Genomic DNA, 23754 nt, shown 5'->3' with positions numbered 1-23754 from the left:
TAGGGTGAGGGTTAGTGTTAGGTTTAGCGTTATGGTGAGGGTGAGGGTTAGGGTGAGGTTAGCGTTGGGGTTAGGGTGAGGGTGAGGGTTAGGGTTAGGGTGAGGGTTAGGTTTAGGGTGAGGTTTAGGGTGAGGATTAGTGTTAGTGAGAGGGTTAGTGTTTGGCTGAGGGTGAGGGTGTGGGTGAGGGTGAGGGTTAGTTTTAGGGTTAGGGTTAGGTTGAGGGTTAGGGTGAGGGGTAGGGATAGGATTAGGGTGATGGTTAGGGTTAGTGTGAGGGCTAGGGTTAGGGTTAATGTAAGGATAAGGTTTAGGGTGAGGGTTAAGGTGATGGTGATTGTTAGGGTTAGCATTAGGGTTAGGGTGAGGGTTAGGTTGAGGGTTAGGGTTAGGGTGTGGGTTCGGGTTAGGGTTAGGATGAGGGTTAGAGTTAAGGTGATGTTTTGGTTGAGGGGGTGGGTGACGGTGAGTGTGAGGGTGAGGGTGAGGTTTAGGGTAAAGATGAGGGTGAGGGTGAGAGCAAGGGTTAGGTTTAGCATTAGGGTAAGTGTGAGGGTGAGTGTGAGGGTTAGGGTTCCGAATAGGGATAGGGTTATGGTTAGGTTGAACATGAGGGTGAGTGTGAGGGTTAGGGTTAGTGTGAGGGTTAGGGTGATTTTGAGGGTGAAGGTTAGGGTTAGAATTAGGATTAGCGTTGGCATTAGGGTTAGGGTTATTGTTAAGGTTAGGGTTAGGGTTAGGGTGAGGGTGAGGGTGAGGGTTAGTGTTAGGGTTACGGTTAGGGTTAGGTTGAGGTTTGGGGTGAGTTTTAGTGTTAGGGTTAAGGTTAGAGTTAAGTTTAGGCTGAGGTGGAGGGGCAGGATGAGGGGGAGTTTAAAGTTTAGCATTAGGGTTCGGGTGAGGGTGAGGTTTAAGGTGAGTGTGAGGGTTAGGGTTAGCGTTAGGGTTAGGGTGAGGTTTAGGGTGAGGGATAGGGTTACGGTTACGATGAGGGTTAGGGTTAAGTTTTAGGGTTGGGGTTAGTGTGAGGGTTAGGGTGAGGTTTAGGGTTAGGTTTAGGGTTAGGGTGAAGGTGAGGTTTAGGTTTAGGGATAGGGTGAGGTTTAGGGTTAGGGTGAGGGCTAGAGTGGGGGTGAGGGTAAGGGTTTCGGTTAGCTAAGGGTTAGGGTTAGGTTTAGGGTGAGGATTAGGGTGAGGGTGAGTGTTAGGTTGAGGGTTAGGGTTAGGGTGAGGGTTTGGGTTAGGGTTAGGGTTAGGATTAGGGTTAAGGTGAAAGTTAGGGTTAGGAATAGGGTTAGGGTTAGGGTTAGTTTTATTGTTAGGGTTAAGGTTAGGTTTAGGGTGAGGGTGAGGGTTAGGGTGAGGGTGAGCATGAGGGTTAGGGTGAGGGTATCTGTGACAGAGAGGGTTAGGGTTAGGATTAAGTTTAGGGTGAATTTTAGGGGTATGTTTAGGCATAGGATTTGTGTGAGTGTTAGGTTAGGATTAAGGTTATGTTTAGGTTTAGGGATAGGCTTAGGGTTAGGGTGAGGGTTAGGGGTAGTGTGAGGATTAGGGTTAGGGTTAAGGTTAGGGTGAGTTTTAGGGTTACGGTTAGGGTTAGGCTGAGTTTGAGGGTGTGAGTGAGGTTGATGGTTAGGCTTAGGGTTAGGGTGAGGGTTAGGGTTAGTGTGAGGGTTAGGGTGAGTGTGAGGGTTTGGGTTAGGGTGCGGATTAGGGTGAGAATTAGTGTTAGTGTGAGGATTAGGGTTATGGTAAGTGTTAGGGTGATGGTTAGGTTAGGGTTAAGGTGAGGTTTAGTGTTAGTGTGAAGATTAGAGTTAGGGTTAGGATTAGGGTGAGTTTTAGGGTTAGGGTTAGGGTTAGGCTGAGGGTGAGGGTGTTGGTGAGGGTGAGGGTTAGGCTTAGGTTTAGGGTGAGGTTTAGGGTTAGGCATAGTGTTATGGTGAGGGTGAGGGTTAGTGGGAAGGGTAAGGTTAGTGTTAGGGTGAGGGTTAAGGTCATTGTGAGGGTTAGGGTTAGGGTTAGGTTTAGTGTTAGTGTGAAGATAAGGGTTAGGGTGAGGGTTAGGGTGAGGGTGAGGGTTAGGGTTAGCGTTATGGTTAGGGTGAGGGTTAGGTTAAGGGTTAGCTGTAGGTTTAGGTTTAGGGTGAGGGTTAGGGTTAGTGTTAGGGTTAGGGTTAGGGTAAGTTTTAGTGTTAGGGTGAGGGCTAGGGTTAAGGTTAGGGTTAGTATGAGGGTTAGGGTGATGGTTAGGTTTAGGATTATTGTTAGGTAGAGGGTTACGGTGAGGGTGAGGTTTAGGTTTAGGATTAGGTTTAGGGTTAGGGTTAGTCTTAGGGTGAGGGTTACAGTGTGTGTGAGGGTTAGACTTAGGGTGAGGGTGAGGGTCAGGTTTAGGATTAGGGTTAGGTTGAGTTTTAGGGTTAGGTTTAGGGTTAGGGATAGGGTGAGGTTTAGGGTGAGGGTTAGGGTTAGGATTAGGTTTAGGTTTAGGGTTAGGGTTAGGGTTAGGTTGAGGGTTACGTTTAGTTTGAGGGTTAGGGTTATGGTTAGTTTTAGGTTTAGGTTTAGGCTGAGGGTTAGGTTGAGGGTGAGGGTGAAGTTTAGGGTTAGGGTTAAGGTTAGGGTGAGGGTTAGGGTTAGGGGTAGGTTTAGGGTTAGGCTGAGGGTTAGGGTTAGTGTGAGGAATAGGGTTAGGTTTAGGATTAGTGTGAGATTAAGGGTTAGGGTGAGGTTAGTGTGAGTGTGAGGATTAGGGTTAGCGTTAGGGTTAGTGTGAGGGTTATGGTGAGGGTTAGGTGTAGGTTTAGGTTTAGGGTGAAGGGTAGGGGTTTGGTAAGTGTTAGAGTGAGGGTGAATATTAGCTTTAGGGTGAGGGTTAGGGTGACAGTTAGGTTTAGAGTGAGGGTGAGGGATACTTTTAGTGTGAGTATTAGGGTTAGGGTGAGGGTTAGGGTGAGGGATAGGTTTCGGGTTAGGGTTAGGGTTCGGGTTAGGGTGAGAGTTAGGGTTAGGGTTAGGGATAGGGTGAGGTTGAGGCTGAGGGTTAATGTTAGGTTTAGAGTTAGTGTTAGGTTTAGGCTGAGTGTGAGGTTGAGGATGAGGGTGAGGGTTAGGGTTAGTGTTAGTTTTAATGTGAGTTAGAGTTAGGGTAAGGATTATGGTGAGGTTAAGTTTTAGTGAGATGTTTAGGGTGAGGGAGAAGGTTATGGTGAGGGTGAGGGTTTAGTTTAGGTTTAGGTACAGGGTTAGGGTTAGAGTTAGGGTTAGGGTGAGGGCTAGGGTGAGGGGTAGGGTTAGGGTGATGATTAGGGTGAGGGTGAGGATTAGGGTGACGGTGAGGGTTAGGGTTAGGGTTAGGGTTAGGGTTAGGGTGAGTGTAAGTGTTAAGGTTAGGATTAGGTTTACGGTTAGGGTGAGGGTTAGGATTAGGGTTAGGGTGAGGGTTTGTATTCGGGTGAGGGTTAGATTGAGGGTTAGGGTGTGGCTGAGGGTTAGGGTTAAGTATAGGGTGCGGGTTAGGTTTAGGGTTAGGGTTAGGGTTAAGGTATGGGGTAGGGTTAGGGTTAGGGTGAGGGTTAGGGTTAGGGATAGTGTGGGGATAAGGGTTAGGGTGAGGTTTAGGGTTAGTATGAGGGTTAGGGTTAGGGTGAGGTTAGGTTTAGGATTAGGGTTAGGGTTAGGGTTAGGCTGAGGGTGAGGGTGAGGGTGAGTGTGAGGGTTTGGGTTAGGGTTAGGGTGAGTTTAAGGGTTTGGGTTAGGGTTAGGGTTAGGTTTTGGGTTCGGATTTGTATTACGGTTAGGGTTAGGGTTAGATTTATTGTTACCGTTAAATTGAGGGTTAGTGTGAGTGTGAGTGTGAGTGTTAGCGTTAGGGTTAGGGTTATGGTTAGGTTGAGGTTGGGGGTGAGGGTTAGTTTTAGGATTGCGTTAGGGTTAAGGTTACGCTGAGGGGGAGGGGGAGGGTTAGGGTTAGTGTGAGAGTCAGGGTTAGGGTTAGGGTGAGGGAAGGGTTAGTTTGATGGTTAGGGTGTGGGTGATGGTTGGGGTTAGCATTAGTGTTAGGGTGATGGTTAGGGTGAGGGTTAGGGTTCGGTTTAGGCTTTGGCTAAGGGTGAGGGTGAGGGTTAGGGTTAGTGTTAAGGTTAGGGTGAGGGTGAGGGTTAGGGTTTGGGTTACGGTGAGGTTTAGGGTTAGGTTAGGGCTAGCGGGAGGGTGAGGGTAAGGGTGAGGGTGAGGGTGAGGGGTTCGGTTAGGTAAGGGTTAGGGTTAGGATGAGGGTTCGGGTTCATGTTTGGTTTCGGGTTCGGGTGAGGTTGTGGGTGAGGATTATGTTTAGGGTGATGGTTAGCGTGATGGTGAGTGTTACAGTGTGGATGATGGTTAGATTTAGGTTTAGGGTGAGTTTTAGTGTTAGGGTGAGGGTGAGGGTGAGGGGGAGGGGTAGGGTTAGGGTTAGGGTCAGGGTTAGGGTCAGGGTGAGGTTTAGGGTCAGGGTTATGTTTTAGGGTAAGGGTTAGGGTTAGGTTGACGGTTAGGGTGAGGGTTAGGTTCATGGTGAGGGTGAGGTTTAGGGTTAGTTTTAGGTTGAGGATTAGGGTGAGGGTGAAGGTTATGTTTAGGATTAGGGTTAGGGTTAGGGTTAGGCTTAGGGTGAGGGTTAGGGTATGGGAGATGGTTAGACTTACGGTGAGGGTTAGGGTTAGGATTAGGGTTAGGGTGAGTTTTAGGGTTAGCGTTTGGGTTAGGGTTTTGGTGAGGCTTAGGGTTAGGATTAGGTTTAGGGTTAGCATTAGGGTGAGGGTTAGGGTTAGGTTTAGGTTTAGGCTAAGGATTGGCTGTGGGTGAGGGTGGTGGTTAGGCGTAGGGTTAGGGTGAGGGTTTAGGTTAGAATGAGGGTTATGGTGAGGGTGAGGGTGACGGTTAGGTTTAGTGTTAAGGTTATGGTTAGGGTTAGGATTAGGATTAGTGTAAGGATAAGGGTTAGGGTGAGGGTTAGGTTGAGTGTGGGGGTTAGGGTTAGCTTTAGGGTTAGGGTGAGGTTTAGGGTGACGTTAGGTGTAGGGTTAGGTTTAGGGTGAAGGTTAGGGTTAGGGTTAGGATTAGTGTGAAGTTTAGAGTTAGGGTTAGTCTTAGAGAGAGGGTTAGGGTCTGGGTGAGGATTAGGCTTAGGGTGAACAATAGGGTGACATTGCAGGTTAGAGTGAGGGTGAGGGTTAAGTTTAGGGTTAGGGTTAGGTTTATGTTTAGGGTTAGGCTTAGGGTGAGGGTTAGGGTGTGGGTGAGGTTTAGGCTTAAGGTGAGGGTTAGGGTGACAGTGAGGTTTAAGTATGAGGGTAATGTTTAGCGTTAGGGTTAGCGTTCGTGTGATCTTAAGGCTTAGGTTGAGGGTTAGGCAAGAGTGAGGGTTAAGTTTCGGTTCAGGGTAGAGTTAGGGTGAGGGTGAGTGTGAGGTTTAGGGTTAGGATGAGGGTTAGGTTTAGGGTTAGACTGAGGGTGATGGTGATTGTGAGGGTGAGGGTTAGTTTTAGGGTTAGGGTGAGGGCTAGGGTGAGGTTGAGGGTGATGGTTTCGGTTAGGCAAGTTTTAGGGTTAGGGTGAATATTAGGGTGAGATTGATGTTTAGGGTTAGGCTTAGGGTGAGTTTTAGGGTTAGGGTTAGGTTTACACTGAGAGTGAGGGTGTGGGTGAGGGTGATGGTTAGGCTTAGGGTTAGGATGAGGTTTAGGGTTAGTGTGAGGGTTAGGGTGAGAGTGAGGGTTATGGTTAGGATTTGGGTGAGGGTGAGGGTGAGGGTATGTTTAGGATTAAGTTGAGGGTGAGGGTTAGGGTTAGGGTGAGGTTTAGAGTGAGGATTAGTGTTAGTGTGAGGGTTAGGGTTATGGTGAGGGTTAGGGTGATGTTTAGGGTAGGGTAAGGGTGAGGTTTAGGGTTAGTGTGAGGATTAGGGTTAGTGTTAGGGTGAGTTTTAGGGTTATGGGTAGGGTTAGGCTAGGGTGAGGGTGTGGGTGAGGGGGATGGTTACGCTTAGGGTTAGGGTGAGGTTTAGGGTGAGGGTTAGGGTGAGGGTGAGGGTTAGGGTGAGGGGTAGGGTTACGGTTAGGGTGAGGGTTAAGGTTAGTGTGAGGGTTAGGGTTAGGTTTAGGTTAGGGTTAGTGTGAAGATAAGGGTTAGGGTGATGTTTAGGGTGAGGGTGAGCGTTAGGGTTAGCGTTAGGATTAGGGTGAGTGTTAGGTTGAGAGTTAGGTATAGGTTTAGGGTTAGGGTGAGGGTTGGGGTTAGGGTTAGGGTAAGGGTGAGGCTGAAGGTGAGGGTATTTTTAGGATTAAGGTGAGGGTGAGGGTGAGGGTGAGGGTTAGGCTGAGGGTGAGGGTTAGGGTTAGGGTTAGGATGAGTGTAAGCATTAAGGTTAGGATGAGGGTTAGGGTTAGGGTGAGGGTTAGGGTTACGGTTAGGGTGAGGGTTAGGTTTAGGGTGAGGGTTCGGGTGAGTGTTAGCCTGAGGGATAGGTTTTTGCTTAGGGTAAGGGTTAAGTATAGGGTGTGGATTAGGGTTAGGTTTAGGGTTAGGATTAGGGTTAGGGTGAGGGTTAGGGTTAGGGTTAGTTTGAGGGTTAGGGTTAGTGTGAGGGTTAGGGTTAGGGATAGTGTGAGGATAAGGGTTAGGGTGAGGCTTAGGGTTAGTATGATGGTTAGGTTTAGCATTAGGGTGAGGGTGAAGGTGAGTTTGAGGGTTAGGCTTAGGGTTAGGGTGAGTTTAAGGGTTTGGATTAGGGTTAGGTTTAGGGTTAGAGTTCGGGTTCGGATTTGTATTAGGGTTAGTGTTAGTGTTAGATTTATTGTTAGGGTTAGGGTGAGGGTGAGTGTGAGTGTGAGCGTTCAGGTTAGGGTTATGGTTAGGGTGAGGGTGGGGGTGAGGTTTAGGTTTAGGAATAGGGTTAGGGTTAAGGTTAGGCTGAGGGGGAGAGGGAGGGTTAGGGTTAGTGTGAGTGTTAGGGTTAGGGTTTGGGTGAGGGAAGGGTTAGGTTGATGGTTAGGGTGTGGGTGATGGTTGGGGTTAGCATTAGTGTTAGGGTGATGGTTAGGGTGAGGGTTAGGGTTCGGTTTAGGCTTTGGCTAAGGGTGAGGGTGAGGGTTAGGGTTAGTGTTAAGGTTAGGGTGAGGGTGAGAGTGAGGGTTAGCATTCGGTTTAGGGTGAAGTTTAGGGTTAGGGTTAGGGCTAGGGTGAGGGTTAGGGTAAAGCTGAGGTTGAGAGTGAGGGCTTCGGTTGGGTAAGGCTTAGTGTTAGGATTCGGATGAGCGAGAGGGTTCAGGTTCGGGTGAAGGTGAGGGTTAGGTTGTGGGTGAGGGTTAGGTTTAGGGTGAGGGTTAGTGTGATGTTGAGTGTTACAGTGTGGGTGATGGTTAGATTTCGATTTTGGGTGAGGGTTAGTGTTAGGGTGAGTGTGAGGGTTAGGGTAAAGGGTATGATTAGGGTTAGGGTTAGGGTGAGTTTTATGGTTAGGGTTAGGTTTAGGCTGAGGGTGAGTGTGTGGTTGAGGGTGATGGTTAGGCTTAAGGTTAGGGTGAGGGTTAGGGTTAGTGTGAGCATTAGGGTGAGGGTGAGGGTTTGGGTTATGGTTAGGGTTTGGGTGAGGGTGAGGGTCAGTGTATGTTTAGGATTAAGGTGAGGGTGAGGGTTAGGGTTAGGGTGAGTTTTAGGGTTAAGGTTAGGGTTAGGCTGAGGGTGAGGGTGTGGGTGAGTGTGATGGTTAGGCTTAGGGTTAGGGTGAGGGTTACGGTTAGTGTGAGGGTTAGGGTGAGAGTGAGGGTTAGAGTTAGGGTTAGGGTTAGGGTGAGGGTGAGTGTGAGGGTGAGGGTATGTTTAGGATTAAGGTGAGGGTGAGAGTTAGAGTTAGGGTTAGGGTTAGGCTGAGAGTTAGGGTGTGGGTGAGGGTGATTGTTTGTCTTAGGGTTAGATTGAGGGTTAGGGTTAGCGTGAGGGTTAGGGTGAGAGTGAGGGTTAGGGTTAGGGTTAGGGTTAGGCTGAGGCTGAGGGTGAGGGTATGTTTAGGATTAAGGCGAGGGTGAGTGATAGGGTGAGGTGAGGGTTAGGTTTAAGTTTAGGGTGAGGGTTAGTTTGTGGGTGAGGGTTAGGGTTAGGGTGAGGGTTAGGGTTAGGGTTAGTGTTAGGGTTAGTTTGAGGATAAGGGTTCGGGTGAGGGTTAATGTGTGGGTGAGGGTTAGGGTTAGGTTTAAGGTGAGCGTTAGAGTTAGGGTTAGGGTTCGGGTGAGGGGTAGGGTGACTGGTAGGGTTAGGATTAGGGTGAGGGTTATGTTTAGTGTGAGAGTTAGAGTTAGGGTTAGGGTTACTGTGAGGATAAGGGTTAGGGTGAGGGTTATTTTGAGGGTTAACATTAGGGTTGGGGTGAGGGTTAGGTTTAGGGTTAGTGTGAGGGTTAGGGTTAGGGTGAGGATTAGGCTTAGGGTGAGGGTTAGGGTGACAGTGAGGTTTAGGGTGAGCGTGAGGGTTAGTGTTAGTGTGAGTATTAGGGTTAGGGTGAGGGTTAGGGTGAAGGATAGGTTCGGGTTAGGGTTAGAGTGAGGGTTCGGGTGAGAGTTAGGGTAAGGGTGTGGATGAGGCAGAGGGTTAGTGTTAAGATTAGGGTTAGGGTTAGGGTTAGGCTGAGGGTGAGGGTGAGGGTTAGTGTTAGTGTTAGTTTTAATGTGAGTTAGAGTTAGGGTAAAGACTATGGTGAGGATAAGGATTTGGGTGATGGTTAGGTTGAGGGTGAGGGTTAGGTTTAGGTTTAGGTTCAGGGTTAGGGTTAGTATTAGGGGTAGGGTGAGGGCTAGGGTGAGGGGTAGGCTTTGGGTGATGACTGGGTGAGGGTGAGGGTTAAGCTGAGGGTGAGGTTTAGGGTTAGGTTTAGGGTTAGGGTGAGTGTAAGCTTCAAGGTTATGATTTGGGTTAGGGTTAGGGTGAGGGTTAGGATTAAGTATAGGGTGAGGGTTAGGGTTAGGGTGAAGGTGAGGGTAAGGCTTCGGTGAGGGTGAGGTTTGGGGTGAGGGTTAGAGTGAGGATTAGGGTGTGGCTGAGGGTTAAGTTTAAGTATAGGGTGTGGGTTAGGATTAGGTTTAGGGTTAGGGTTAATGGTTAGTGTGAGGGGTAGGGTTAGGGTTAGGGTGAGGGTTATGGTTAGTTTGAGGTTTAGGGGTAGGGATAGTGTGAGGATAAGGGTTAGGTTGAGGGTTAGGGTTAGTATGAGGGTTAGGGTTAGCGTTAGGGTTAGGGTTAGGGTTCGGTTTAAGATTAGGTTTAGGGTTAGTTTTAGGCTGAGGGTGAGGTTGAGGGTGGGTTTGAGGGTTAGGGTTAGGGTGAGGGTGAGTTTAAGGGTTTGGGTTAGAGTTAGGTTTAGTGTTCGGGATTGGGTTTGTATTAGGTTTAGGGTTAGGGTTAGATTTATTGTTAGGGGTAGGGTGAGGGTGAGTGTGAGTGTTAGCGTTAGCGTTAGGGTTATGGTGAGGGTGAGGGTGGGGGTGAGGGTTAGGTTTAGAATTAGGGTTAGGGTTAAGTTTAGGCTGAGGGGGACGGTGAGGGTTAGGGTTAGTGTGAGGTTTAGGGTTAGGGTTAGGGTTTGGGTGAGGGAAGGGTTAGGGTGATGGTTAGGGTGTGGGTGAGGGTTGGGGTTAGCATTAGTGTTACAGTGAGGGTTAGGTTGAGGTTTAGGTTTCGGGTTAGGGTTCAGGTTAGTCTTTGGCTAAGGGTGAGTGTGAGGGTTAGGGTTAGAGGTAGGGTTAGGGTGAGGGTGAGGGAGAGGGTTTGCGTTCGGGTTAGGGTGAGGTTTAGGGTTAGGGTTAGGGCTAGGGTGAGGGTGAGGTTAAGGGTGAGGGTGAGGGTGAGTGCTTCGGTTAGGTAGGGGTTAGGGTTAGGTTTAGAATGAGGCTGAGGTTTCGGGTTCGGTTTCGGTTCGGGTTAGGTTATGGGTGAGGGTTAGGTTTAGGGTAAGCTTTAGGGTTAGGGTGAGGGTGAGGGTTAGGATGAGGGGTAGGGTTAGGTTTAGGGTGAGGGTTACGGTTAGTGTGAGGGTTAGGGTTAGGGTAAGTGTTAGTGTGAGGCTAAGTGTTAGGGTAAGGGTTAGGCTGAGGGTGAGGTTTAGGGTTAGCGATAGGGTTAGTGTGATGGTTAGGGTGAGGGTTAGGTGTAGAATTAGGGTTAGGATGAGGTTTAGGGTGAGGGTGAGGGTGAGGGTGAGGGTGAGTGTTAGGGTGAGGGGTAGGGTTAGGGTTAGGTTGAGCGTTAGGGTTAGTGTGAGGGTTAGGGTTAGGGTTAGGGTTAGTGTGAGGAGAAGTGTTAGGGTGAGGGTTAGGGTGAGGGTGAAGTTTTGGTTTAGCGTTAGGGTTAGTGTGAGGGTTAGGGTGAGGTTTAGGTGTAGGATTAGGGTGAGGGTGAGGGTTAGGGTGAGGTTTATGATGCGGTTTAGGGTGAGGGTGAGGGTTAGGGTTAGGTTGAGGGTTAAGATGAGCGTGAGGGTTAGGTTTAGGATTAGGGTTAGGGTTAGGGTTAGCCTTAGGGTGAGTGTTAGGGTGTAGGTGAGGGTTAGATTTAGGTTGAGGGTTACTGTGAAGGTGAGGGTTAGGATTAGGGTTAGGGTGAGTTTTACGTTTAGGTTTAGGGTTAGGGTTTTGGTGAGGGTTAGGGTTAGGATTAGGCTTAGGGTAAGGGTTAGCGTGATGGTGATGGTGAGGATTAGGTTTAGGATAAGTTTTAGTGTTATGGTTAGGATTTGGGTTTTGGTGAGGGTTAGGGTTAGGATTAGGTTTAGGGTTAGGGTTAGGGTTAGGGTTAGGGTGAGGGTTAGGGTGAGGGTTAGGGTTAAATTTAGGTTTAGGCTGAGGTTTAGGGTATGGGTGAGGGTAATGGTTAGTCGTAGAATTAGGGTGAAGGTTCAGGTTAGTGTAAGGGTTAGGGTGAGGGTGAGGGTGAGGGTTAGGGTTAGGGTTAAGTTTAGGGTTAGGGTTAGGGTTAAGATTAGTGTGAGGATAAGTGTTAGGATGAGGGTTAGGGTGAGTGTGGGGGTAAGGGTTAGTGTTAGGGTTAGGGTGAGTATTAGGGTGATGGTTAGGTGTAGGGTTAGGTTTAGGGTGAACGTTATGGTTAGGGTTAGTTTTAGTGTGAGGGTTAGGGTTAGGGTTAGGCTTGGGAGCGTTTTAGGGTGTGAGGGAGGGTTAGGCTTAAGGTGAACTTTAGGGTGACAGTGAAGGTTAGGGTGAGGGTGAGGGTTAAGTTTAGGGTTGGGGTTAGGATTATGTTTAAGGTTAGGCTTAGAGTGAGGCTTAGGGTGTCTGTGAGGTTTAGGCTTAGGGTGAGGGTTAGGGTGACAGTGAGGGTTAAGTGTGAGTGTAATGGTTAGGGTTAGTGTTAGCGTTAGTGTGAGGTTAAGGGTAAGGTTGAGGGTTAGGCAAGGGTGAGTGTTAAGGTTAGGGTTAGGGTACGGTTAGGGTGAGAGTGGTGTGAGGTTTAGGGTTAGGATTACGGTTAGGTTCAGGGTTAGACTGAGGGTGAGGGTGATTTTGAGGGTGAGGGTTAGGTTTAGGGTTAGGGTGAGTGCGAGGGTGAGGGTTTCGGTTAGGCAAGTTTTAATGTTAGGGTGAGGATTAGGGTGAGGTTGAGGGTTTGGTTAGGGTTACGGTTAGGGTGAGTGTTAGCGTTAGGGTGAGTTTTAGGGTTAGGGTGATATTAAGGGTGTGGGTGAGTGTTAGGGTGAGGTTGAGGTTTCCTGTGAGGGTGAGGGTTACATTATGAGTGAGGGTTAGGTTTAAGGTGAGTTTTAGGGTGATGGTTAGTGTTAATGTGAGATTTAGCGTTAGGGTTAGGTTTAGGGTGAAGTTTAAGGGTTAGGGTTAGGGATAGGTTGAGGCGTAGGGTGACGGACAGGGTTAGGTTTAGCGTGAGGTTTAGGGTTAGTATGAGAGTTAGGGTTAGGGTTAGTGTGAGGATAAGTTTTAGGGTGAGGGTTAGGTTTAGGTTGAGGGTTAGGTTCAGGGTTAGGGTTAGGGTGAGTGTTAGGGTTAGGATTAGAGTGAGGATTAGGTTTAAGGTGATGTTTAGGGTGAGGGTGTGTGTGAGGGTGAAGGTTAGGGTGAGGGTGAGGGTTAGTGTGCGGGTGAGGGTGAGGGTGAGGGTTGGGTTTAGCGTTAGGGTTAGGGTGAGTGTGAGGGTGAGGGTTTGTGTAAGGATTAGGGTTTGGGTTAGGCTGAGGGTGAGGGTGAGGGTTAGGGTGAGTGTGGGTGTTAGGGTTAACCTTAGGTTTAGGGTGAGGGTTAGGTGTAGGGTTAGGGTTAGGGTGAAGTTTAGGTTTAGGGTTAGTGTTAGGGTAAGTTTTAGGGTGAGGGTGAAGGTTAGGTTTACGATTAAGATTAGGGTTATGGTGACGGTTAGGGTTAGGGTTAGGGTTAGTGTGAGGGTTAGGGATAGGGTTAGGCTTAGGGTGAGGGTTAGGGTGTGGGTGAGGGTTAGGCTTAGGGTGAGGGTTAGGGTGACAGTGAAAGTTAGGGTGAGGGTGAAGGTTTGGGTTAGTGTTAGGGTTAGGTTTAGGGTTAGGCTTAGCGTGAGGGCTAGGGTGTGGTTGAGCTTTAGGCTTAGGGTGAGGATTAGGGTGACAGTGAGGTTTAGGGTGAGGGATAGGGTTAGGGTTAGTATGAGGATTAGGGGTAGGGTGAGGGTTAAGGTGAGGGTAAGGGTGAGGGTTAGGTTTAGGGTGAGGGTGTGGTTTATGGTTAGGGATACGGTGAGGTTTACGGTTAGGGTGAGGGCTAGTGTGAGGGTGAGTTCGGGTGATGTTTAGGTTGAGGGTGAGGCTTAGGGTGAGGGTGAGGGTTAGGGTTAGGATTAGGGTTAGGGTGAGATTTAGGGTTAGGGTTAGGTTTAGGGTTAAGGTGAAGGTTAGGGTTAGGAATAGGGTTAGTGTTAATGTTAGGGATATTGTTAGGCTTAGGGTGAGTGTGAGGGTGAGGGTGAGGATGAGGGTTAGGGTGAGGGTATTGGTGACACTGAGGGTTAGTGTTAGGATTAAGGTTAGGGTGAGTTTTAGGGTTAGGGTTAGGCTTAGATTTAGGGTGAGTGTTAGGTTAGGATTAGGGTTAGGTTTAGATTTAGGGTTAGGGTTATGGTTAGGGTGAGGATTAGGGTTAGACTTAGGGTGACGATTACGGTGAGGGTGAGGGTTAGGATTAGAGTTAGGGTGAGTTTTAGGTTTAGGGTTAGGGTTAGGGGTTTGGTGAGGATTAGGTTTAGGATTAGGCTTAGGGTTAAGGTTAGGTTGAGGATTAGGATGAGTGTGAGTGTTAGGGTGAGTTTTAGGTTAGGGTTAGGGTTAGGGTTTTGGTGAGGGTTAGGTTTAGGATTAGGCTTAGGTTAAGGTTAAGGTGAGGGTTAGGTTGAGAGTGAGGGTTACGGTGAGTTTTAGGGTTAGGTTTAGGGTAAGGGTTTTGGTGAGTGTTAGGGATAGCATTAGGTTTAGGTTTAGGGTTAGGGTTAGTGTTAGTGTGAGGGTGAGGGTTAGGGTTAGGGTTAGGGTGTGGGTGAGGGTGATGGTTAGGCGTAGTTTTAGGGTGAGGGTTAGGGTTAGTGTGAGGATTAGGGTGAGGGTGAGTGTGAGGGTTTGGGTTAGTTTTAAGCTTAGGGTTAGGGTTAGGGTTAGGATTAGTGTGAGGATAAAGGGTTAGGGTGAGGGTTAGGGTGAGTGTGGGGTTTAGGGTTAGCATTAGGTTTAGGGTGAGGGTTAGGTTGAGGGTTAGGTGTTGGTTTAGGGTTAGGGTGAAGGTTAGGGTTAGGGTTAGGTTTTGTGTGAGGGTTAGGGTTAGGGTTAGGCTTAGGGAGAGGGTTAAGTTGTGGGTGAGGGTTAGGCTTTGGGTGAGGGTTAGGGTGACAGTGAAGGTTAGGGTGAGGTTGAGAGTTATGTTTAGGGTAAGGGTTAGGTTTATGTTTAGGGTTAGGCTTAGGATGAGGATTAGGGTTTGCGTGAGGGGTAGGCTTAAGGTGAGGGTTATGGTGACAGTGAGGGTTAAGTGTGAGGGTGATGGTTAGCGTTAGGGTTAGCGTTATTGTGAGGTGAAGGGATAGGCTGAGGGTTAGGCATGGGTAAGGGTTAAGTTTAGGGTGAGGGTAGGGTTAGGGTGAGGTTGAGTGTTAGGTTTAGGATTAGGGTTAGGGTTAGTGTGAGGGTAAGTATTAGGTTGAGTGTTAGGTTGAGGGTTAGCGTTAAGGTTAGGGTTTGAGTTAGGTTGAGGGTTCGGATTCGGGTGGCGGTTAGGGTGTGGATGTGGGATAGGCTGTGGGTGAGGGTTAGGGTGACCTTCAGGGTTAGGATGGGGGTGAGGGTTAGCTTTATTGTGAGGGTGTGGGTTAGGGTAAGTGTTAGTGGGAGGGTGAGGGTTAGGGTGAGGTTAGGTTTAGGGCTAGGGTGAGGGTTAGGTTTAGTGTGAGGGTTACGGTTAGGGTTAGGGTTAGGGTTAGTGTGAGGATAAGGGTTAGAGTGAGGGTTAGGCTGAGGTTGAGGGTTAGGGTTAGCGTTAGGGTTAAGGTGAAGTTTAGGGTGAGGGTAGGGTTAGGGTTAGGGTTAGAGTGAGGTTGCTGCTTAGGGTTAGGGTTATGGTGAGGGTTAGGGTTTGGGTGAGGTTTAGGGTTAGGGACAAGTTTAGTTTGAGGGTGAGGGTTAGGTTTAGGATTAGGGTTAGTGTTAGGCTTAGGGAGAGGTTTAGGGTGAGGGTTCCTGTGAGGGTGAGGGTTAGGGTGTGGGTGAGGGTTAGGGTTGGGTGAGGGTTAGGCTGATGGTGAGTGTTAGGGTGAGGGTGAGGGTGAGTGTTACCGTTAGGATTAGGGTTAGGGTTAGCGTTTGGCTGAGGTTGAGGGTGAGGGTGAGATTTAGGGTTAGGGTTTGGTTTACGGTTAGGGTCAGGGTTGGGGTGAGGGTTAGTGTTAGGGTGATATTTGCGGTGAGGTGACTTTTAGGGTGAGGTTTAGGTTTCAGGTGAGGTTGGGGGTTAGGGTGTGGGTGATGGATAGGGTTAGGGTGAGGGTTAGGTTTAGGGTGAGGGTTAGGGTGAGGGTGAGGGTTAGGGTCAGGTTTAGGTTGAGGGTTAGTGTTAGGGTTAGAGTTAGGTTGAGGGTTAGGTTTAGGTTTATGGTGAGGTTTAGGGAGAGGTTTAGGTTTAGGGTTAGGTTTTGGGTGTGGATGAGGGTTAGGGTTAGGGTTAGGGTGAAGTTTAGGGTTAGTGTCAGGGCTCGGGTGAGGGTAAGGTTGAGGGTCAGAGTCAGCGATTTGGTTAGGTAAGGGTTTGGGATCGCTTTAGGATGAGGATTAGGGTGAGTGTGAGTGTTAGGTTGAGGGTTAGTGTTAGGGTGATGGTTAGGGTTATGGTTAGGGTGAGGGTTAGGGTTAGGGTGATCTTTATCTTGAGGGTTGGGTTTCGGGTGAGGATGAGGATTAGGGTTATGATTAGTGTGAGATTGAGATTTAGGGTTAAGGTTACGGTGAGGGTTTGGTCTAGGATTAGGGTTAGGTATAGGGTAAGGTTATTGTTAAGGTTAGGGTTAGGGTTAGGGTGAGGGTGAGGGTCAGGGTTACTGTGAGGTTTATGGTTAGCATTAGGGTGAGAGTGACGGTGAAGGTGAGGGTTAGGGTTAGGCTTAGGGTTAGGGTGGAGGGAAGGGTTAGTGTGAGGGTTAGGCTGAGGGTGAGGTTGAGGGTGACTGTTAGGGTTAGGGTGATGATGAGGGTTAGTGTTAGGGTTAGAATTAGGGTGAGGGAGACTTTTAGGGTTAGGGTTAGGGTTAGGGTTAGGGTGAGGGTGAGGGTTAGGGTTATTGTTAGAGTTAGGGTTAGGGTTAGGTTGAGGGTGAGGGTTAGCGTTAGTGTTAGGGTTCGTGTTAGGGTGAGGGTTAAGTTTAGTGTGAGGGTTAGAGCTAGGGTAAGGAATAGGGTGAGGGTAAGGTTTAGGGTGAGGGTTAGGTTGAGAGTTAGGGTTAGGGTTAGCGTAAGTGTTAGGGTGAGGTTTAGGGTTAGTTTTAGGGTTAGGATCCGGGAAAGGGTGAAGTTTAGGGTGAGGTTTCGGGTGAGTGTTAGGGTTAGGGTTAGGGTTAGGTGAGGGTTAGGATTAGAGTTAGGGTTAGGATTAGGTTTACTTTTAGGGTTAGGTTTAGGGTGAGGGTTAGAGTGAGGGTGAGGGTGAGGGACAGGGTTATGTTTAGGGTTAGGGTGAGCATGAGGGTGAGGGTTAGGGTTAGAATTAGGTTTAGGTTTAGGGTTAGGCTGAAGGTGAGCATGAGGGTGAGGATGAGGGAGGTGATTAGGGTGAGGGTTAGGCTTAGAGTGATGTTTAGAGATAGGGTGAAGTTTAGGGTAAGGATGAGGGTGAGGGTGAGACTGAAGGTTAGGGTGTCAGTGAGGGTTAGGTTTAGGTTGTGGGTTAGGGTGACGTTTAGGGTTAGGGTATGGGGGAGGGTTAGGTTTAGGGTAAGGGTGAGGGTTAGGGTTACGGTTAGGATAAGGGTTATTATGAGGGGTAGGGTTAGGGTTAGGGTGAGGGTGAGGGTGAGGGTTAGTGTGAGGGTTAGCATTAGGGTTAGGGTTAGGGTGAGGGTTAGAATTAGGGTAAGGGTAAAAGTGAGGGTTAGGGTTAGGGTTAGGTTTAAGGTGAGGGTTAGGGTGAGGCTAAGGGTTAGGGTGAGTTTTAGTGTGAGGGTGAGGGTTAGGGTTAGGGTTAGTGTTAAGGTGAAGGTTAGGGTGAGGGTTAGGGTTAGGGTTAAGGTTAGGTTGAGGGTTAAGGTGAGGGTTAGGGTAAGATTTAAGGTTAGGGTTAGGGTTAGGGTGAGGGTGTGGTTTGGGGTTAGGGTGATGGTTAGGGTTAGGGTAAGGGTGGGTGTTAGGATTAGGGGTAGGTTGAGGGCTACGGTGAGGGTGAGGGTTAGGTGAGTTTTAGCGTGGGGGTTTTGGTTAGGTAAGGGTTAGGGTTAGGGTGAATGTTAGGTTTAGAGTTAGGATGATGGTGAGGACTAGGGTGAAGGTCAGAGTTAAGTTGTGGGTGAGGGTTAGGGTTAGGGTGAGTGTTAGGGTGTCAGTGAAGGTCATGGTGAGGATGAAGTTTAGTGTTAGGGTCAGGGTGATGGTTAGAATTAGGGTGAGGGTTAGGGTGAGGGTTAGTATGAGGGGTAGGGTTAGGTTTAGGGTGACGGTTAGGTTTAATGTGAGTGTTTTGGATAGGGTTAGGGTTAGGGTGAGGGTAAGGGTTAGGGTGAAGTTTAGGGTTAGATTGAGGGTTAGGTTTAGCCTTAGGGTTAGTGTGAGAGTTAGGGTGAGGATTAGGATTAGGGTTAAGTTTAGGTTTAAGATGAGTGTGAGGGTCAGGGTTAGGGATAGGGTGAGGGTTAGGGTGAGGTTTAGGGTTAGTGTGAGGGTTAGGGTTAGGGTTAGGAGGAGGTTTACGGTGAGGCTAATGCTTAGGGTGAGGGTTAGGGTGAGGCTAAGGTTAGGTTTAGGGTTAGGGTGAGAGTGAGTGTTAGGATTAGAGTTAGGGTGAGGCTGAGCATTAGGGTTAGGATTAGTGTTTGGGTTATGGTTAGGCTGAGGGTGAAGCTGAGGGTGAGGGTTAGGGTTAGAGTGAGGGTTAGGGTTAGGTTTAGGTTTAGGATGAGGGTGAGGATGAGGGTTAGTCTTAGGATTAAGGTTGGGTTTAGGGTTAGGCTGAGGTTGAGTGTGAGGGTGAGGGTGAGGGTGAGGAATAGTGTTAGGATGAGGGTTAGGTTTCGGATAAGGCTGAGGGTGAGGGTGAGGGTGAGGTTTCGGTTTAGGTTTAGAGTGAGGAGTAGCTTGAGGTTTAGGTTTATGGTTAGGGTTAGGGTGAGGGTTATGGTAATTGTTACTGTTAGGTTGAGGGTTAGGGTGAGGTTGACGGTTAGTGCCAGTTTTAGGGTTAGTGTGAGGGTTAGGGTGACGGTTAGGGTTAGGGTTAGGTTTAGGTTTAGGTTTAGGATGAGGGTAAGGGTTAGGGTTAGGTTTAGTGTGAGAGTTAGGGTTAGGGTTATGTTGAGCATTATTGTGAGGGTTAGGGATAGGCTTATGGTTAGGGTGAGGGTAGGGTGAGGCTAAGTGTTAGGGTGATGGTAATGGTTACGGTGAGGGTTAAGGTGAGAATGCGAGTTAGGGTTATCATGAGTGTTAGAGTGAGGGTTAGGGTGAGGGTTATGGTTATGTTTAGGGTTAGGGTGAAGTTTAGGGTTAGGGTGAGGGTGAAGGATAGGGTAGGGTGAGTGTGAGGTTGATGTTCAGGGTGAGGGTTAGGGTTAGGTTTAGCCTGAGGGTGAGGGTGAGGTTTATGATTAGGTTTAGGGTTAGAGTTAGGTGAGGGTGAGTGTGAGGGTGAGGGTTAGGGCTAGGGTTAGGGTGAGGGTTAGTTTGAGGTTTAGGGTTAGGGTTAGGGTTAGGGTGAGGGTTATGGTTAGTGTTACTGTTAGGGTGAGGGTTAGGGTGAGGTTGAGGATTAGGGCTAGTTTTAGGGTTAGTGGGAGGGTTAGGGTGATGGTTAGGGTTAGGGTTAGGTTTAGGTTTAGGATGAGGGTAAGGGTTAGGGTTAGGTTTAGTGTGAGGGTTAGGGTTAGGTTTATGTTGAGCATTAGGGTGAAGGTTAGGGATAGGCTTAGGGTTAGGGTGAGGGTTAGGGTGAGGCTAAGTTTTAGGGTGATGGTAATGATTACGGTGAGGGTTAAGGTGAGATGCAAGTTAGGGTTATCATGAGTGTTAGAGTGAGGGTTAGGGTGAGGGTTATGGTTATGTTTAGGGTTAGGGTGAGGTTTAGGGTTAGGGTGAGGGTGAAGGATAGGGTAGGGTGGGCATGAGGGTGAGGTTCAGGGTGAGGGTTAGGGTTAGGTTTAGCCTGAGGGTGAGGGTGAGGTTTAGGATTAGGTTTAGGGTTAGGGTTAGATGAGGGTGAGTGTGAAGCTGAGGGTTAGGGTTAGGGTGAGGTTGAGGGCTAGGGTGAGGGTGATGGTTACGGTGAGGGTGAGGTTGAGGGTGAGGGTTTCATTTATGTAAGGTTTAGGGTTAGGTTGAGGGTAAGGGTTATGTTTAGGGTAAGGGTTAGTGTTAGGTTTAGGGTTATGGTGAGGTTAAGGGTTAGGGTGAGAGTGAGGTTTAGGGTTAGCCTTAGGGAGAGTGTGAGGGTAAGGGTGAGGCTTCGGGTTAGGTTTAGGATGAGGGTGAGGGTTAGGGTGAGCATTAGGGTGAGTGTGAGGGTTAGGGTTAGAGTTAGGTTTAGGGTGAGGGTAAGGGATAGGTTGAGGGTTAGGGTGAGAATGAGTGTTAGGGTTATCGTGTTAGGGTGAGGGTTAGGGTTAGGGTTAGGGCTAGGGTTAGGGATAGGGTTAGGGTTAGGGTGATGGTTAGCGGGAGGGTAAGGGTTAGGGTGAGGTTTAGGGTTAGGATGAGGTTTAGGGTAAGGGTGAGGGTTACAGTTAGGGTTAGGGTAAGGGTGAGTTTAAGGGTTAGAATGAGGTTTAGGGTGAGAATTAGCGTTATCATTAGGGTTAGGGTGAGGGTGAGGTGAGGGTTAGGGTTAGGATTAGGGTTAGGTTTAGGGTTAGCCTGAGGGTCATGGTGAGGGTGAGGTTTAGGGTTAGTGTGAGTGTTAGGTTTAGAGTTTGCGTGAGGGTGAGGGTAAGGGTTAGTGTTAGAATTAGGGTTAGGTTTAGGGTTAGGCTGAGGGTGAGGGTGAGGGTGAGCATGAGGGATAGGGTTAGGGTGAGATTTAGGCTTAGGGTGATGTTTTCTGTGAGGGTGAGGGTTTGGGTGAGGATGAGGGTGGGGGTGAGACTGAAGGTTAGGGTGTAGGTGAGGGTTAGGTTTAGGGTGTGGATTAGAGTGATGTTTAGGGTTAGGGTATGGGGGAGGGTTAAGGTTAGGGTAAGGGTGAGGGTTAGGGTTAGGGTTAGGATGAGGGTTAGGATGAGGGGTAGGTTTAGGGTTAGGGTGAGGGTGAGGGTTAGTGTGAGGGTTAGCATTAGGGTTAGTGTTAGGGTGAGGGTTAGAATTAGGGTAAGGGTAAAAGTGAGGGTTAGGGTTAGGGTTAGGGTTAGGGTGAGGGTTAGGGTGAGGCTAAGGGTTAGGGTGAGTTGTAGTGTGAGGGTGAGGGTTAGGGTTAGTGTTAGTGTTAAGGTGAGGGTTAGGGTGAGGGTTAAGGTTAGCGTTAAGTTTAGGTTGAGGGTTAAGGTGAGGGTTAGGGTAAGGTTTCAGGTTAGGGTTAGGGTTAGGGTGAGGGTGTGGTTTAGGGTTAGGGTGATGGTTAGGGTTAGGGTAAGGGTGAGTGTTAGGATTAGTGGTAGTGTGAGGGCTACGGTGAGGGTGAGGGTTAGGTGAGTTTTAGTGTGGGGGTTTTGGTTAGGTAAGAGTTAGGGTTAGGGTGAATGTTAGGGTAAGGTTTAGAGTTAGGATGATGGTGAGGGCTAGGGTGTAGGTGAGAGTTAAGTTGTGGGTGAGGGTTAGGGTTAGGGTGAGTGTTAGGGTGTCGGTGAAGGTCATGGTGAGGGTGAAGTTTAGTGTTAGGGTGAGGGTGATGGTTAGTGTTAGGGTGAGGGTTAGGATGAGGGGTAGGGTTAGGTTTAGGGTGACGGTTAGGTTTAATGTGAGTGTTTTGGATAGGGTTAGGGTTAGTGTGAGGGTAAGGGTTAGGGTGAAGTTTAGGGTTAGATTGAGGGTTAGGTTTAGCCTTAGGGTTAGTGTGAGAGTTAGGGTGAGGATTAGGGTTAGGGTTAAGTTTAGGTTTAAGATGAGTGTGAGGGTCAGGGTTAGGGATAGGGTGAGGGTTAGGGTGAGGTTTAGGGTTAGTGTGAGGGTTAGGGTTAGGGTTAGGAGGAGGTTTACGGTGAGGCTAATGCTTAGGGTGAGGATTAGGGTGAGGCTAAGGTTAGGGTTAGGGTTAGGGTGAGAGTTTGTGTTAGGATTAGAGTTAGGGTGAGGCTGAGCATTAGGGTTAGGATTAGTGTTTGGGTTATGGTTAGGCTGAGGGTGAAGCTGAGGGTGAGGGTTAGGGTTAGGTTGAGGGTTAGGGTTAGGGTTAGGTTTAGGATGAGGGTGAGGATGAGGGTTAGTCTTAGGATTAAGGTTGGGTTTAGGGTTAGGCTGAGGTTGAGTGTGAGGGTGAGGGTGAGGGTGAGGAATAGTGTTAGGATGAGGGTTAGGTTTCGGGTAAGGCTGAGGGTGAGGGTGAGGGTGAGGTTTCGGTTTAGGTTTAGGGTGAGGGTTAGCGTGAGGTTTAGGTTTATGGTTAGGGTTAGGGTGAGGGTTATGGTAAGTGTTACTGTTAGGGTGAGGGTTAGGGTGAGGTTGAGAGTTAGGGCTAGTTTTAGGGTTAGTGTGAGGGTTAGGGTGACGGTTAGGGTTAGGGTTAGGTTTAGGTTTAGCTTTAGGATGAGGGTAAGGGTTAGGGTTAGTTTTAGTGTGAGGGTTAGGGTTAGGGTTATGTTGAGCATTATTGTGAGGGTTAGGGATAGGCTTATGGTTAGGGTGAGGGTAGGGTGAGGCTAAGTGTTAGGGTGATGGTAATGGTTAAGGTGAGAAATAAGGTGAGAATGCGAGTGTGTCTGTGAACATGTTCTAAGATAAAAAATTGTCAGCATGCTGTAACAATTGTGTGAGTTTAAATTTAAAATTCAAAAGGTTATGAGGTTTAGACATTACCAAAAAATTTTAAAAATCTTCACATTGTTTTAAATGGCCTTTTATAAGACTCAGTGATCTGCAAACTGGTTCAAAGCCAGCCTGGGCAGAAAAAGTCCCTGTGAGACTGTCACCTCTATTCAGCCAGCAGAGTACTAGCCCTGGACTAAAGAGTCAGGGGACAGTACTCAAGCCCCAAGCTGGAGACTCACAGTGGCAGAGTACTAGCCCTGGACTGAAGAGTTAGGGGACAGCATTCAAGCCCTGAGTCTGGGACTCAAAGTGGCAGAGTGCTAGCCTTAAGCTGTAGAGCTGAGGGACAGTGCTCAGGCCCCGAGTTCAAGTCCAGCGACCAGCTAAAGGGAAATGCCAATGAGGCATGAGGCATTTATCCCAATGTAGAGAAGACACTCCTGGGACAAAAGCAATGGTGGAGCATCCAGAGGCAGTAAGCCACTGCTTGGATGGCAGAAATGTCAGATCCTAGAGTCATTTGTGCGTGGCCCTTCAAAACTGGTCAGAGCCGGGAGGTCATGGGAAGAGTTTATAAGCAGGCCTAATGTTCATGACTACCTTGTAAGGGACAGGAACTTGCCAGTCCTCTGTGATAGTAAAAAGCTAATGTTATAAAATGTGGGAGATACTTTAAATCTTAACCCCTTTATGTGCCAAAAGCTCTAATTGGCAGTAACTATTGAGCTGACACTAGTTACATGAAATTCATCTTCTCAGGAAAAAGTTTGTAAACCTGAGAGTGTGTTTCTATTGATGTCTGTCTAAAGGCCTGCACAGGTAACTTAGGCATTGTGTTAGGGTCACTAGAGATCACAGAGATCACATTCCTAAGTCATCCAGAAAGATGATTTTGTAAACCAGAGTGCTAAACAAGCTACACTACTGTAGCCGGAGAAAAGGTCTGTGCAGTTGTCAAAAGTTAAATATTGTTCTTAATGACATCTAACCCTGATAGCCTCTTTGTAAAATAAGCTAAGGTTATAGGTTCCTAGCTAGGTAAGATCAACGCCCCTAAAGTCAGCTTGAAGAAGTTACAGAAGATGGACCTTCGCCCTTCTACCCCCCATTTTAAGATCAAGGGTCCGGAGTCAATTTTGGAGAAATGAGGCAAAATAGATAAAATAATTTTAAAAAAGGGCATAAAAAATAGTGTTAACTGTTGTAGGTGTGCAAGGTGTGGAGACTGCATCTGTCAGAGATGGTTACAAGACTAAGCCTTCTGTGTCTATTTAAAAAAAAAATCTGGTTAGTAAAAAAAAAAAAAAAAGTTATTTTGGTAAATTGTCCTGGGCTATTGTCTAAATGTTCTTAGAAACCAACGGAGTCACGGCCTGCCAAGCCTATGTATTAATTGCATCCTTAACCAGTCTGTGTAGGAATTTGCAGCCCAGCACGAGAGAACCTGTTGCTGCTACTGCTACTGCTGAACACCTTAATGGGTAAAGTTCAACGACGGCCTGACAGTCACCTGGAGGAACTCCTGCTTGATTCCATCACCTGAATCTGCTTCCTGGTTGAAAGCTGCTAAATCTAAGATCTTGTGGGACATTCTTTTGGGTGATATCCAGAAATCCTCTCTATTCCCACAGTGGATATTGGGGACAAGGATATCACTGGCTTGCTTGTCTTAGGCACTTCAGTGCATAGTGACTGAAAATCCACTCTAGGGTCACAGCCTAGTTTGACTCTGATATGGTAATAACCTGAGTGTGTTATCAATAGAGGTAATACTCTTAGCCTTAAAATCTAGCAAGCTTCTGCATCACGGTGGTGCCTTAAGGCTGTTCTAAGATAAAGGTTCCGCAAGCCAAAGGAAAATTGGGCAGTTTTAAACTACAGCCACAAAGATGGTCAAGAGATTGTAAAGAAAGAGGGTGGTAAAGAAAGCCTTGGGAAAGGAATTGTAAAGAAAGAAGGAAGTAAAGAAAGCCTTGGAAAGAGAATTGGGGAAATTTGAAAAGTAAGGATTGTCTTTAAGACAAACCTCAGAAAGTTTAAGTATGTCACAAATGGTATGAGTATGTCTTAAAATTGGAGCTTACAAGTAC

The sequence above is a fragment of the Dipodomys merriami genome, unplaced genomic scaffold (genome assembly GCF_024711535.1).
Source record: "Dipodomys merriami isolate MVZ:Mamm:240054 unplaced genomic scaffold, mDipMer1.0.p SCAF_67, whole genome shotgun sequence".
NCBI lineage: Eukaryota > Metazoa > Chordata > Mammalia > Rodentia > Heteromyidae > Dipodomys > Dipodomys merriami.
Note: the sequence above shows the minus strand (reverse complement) of the source record.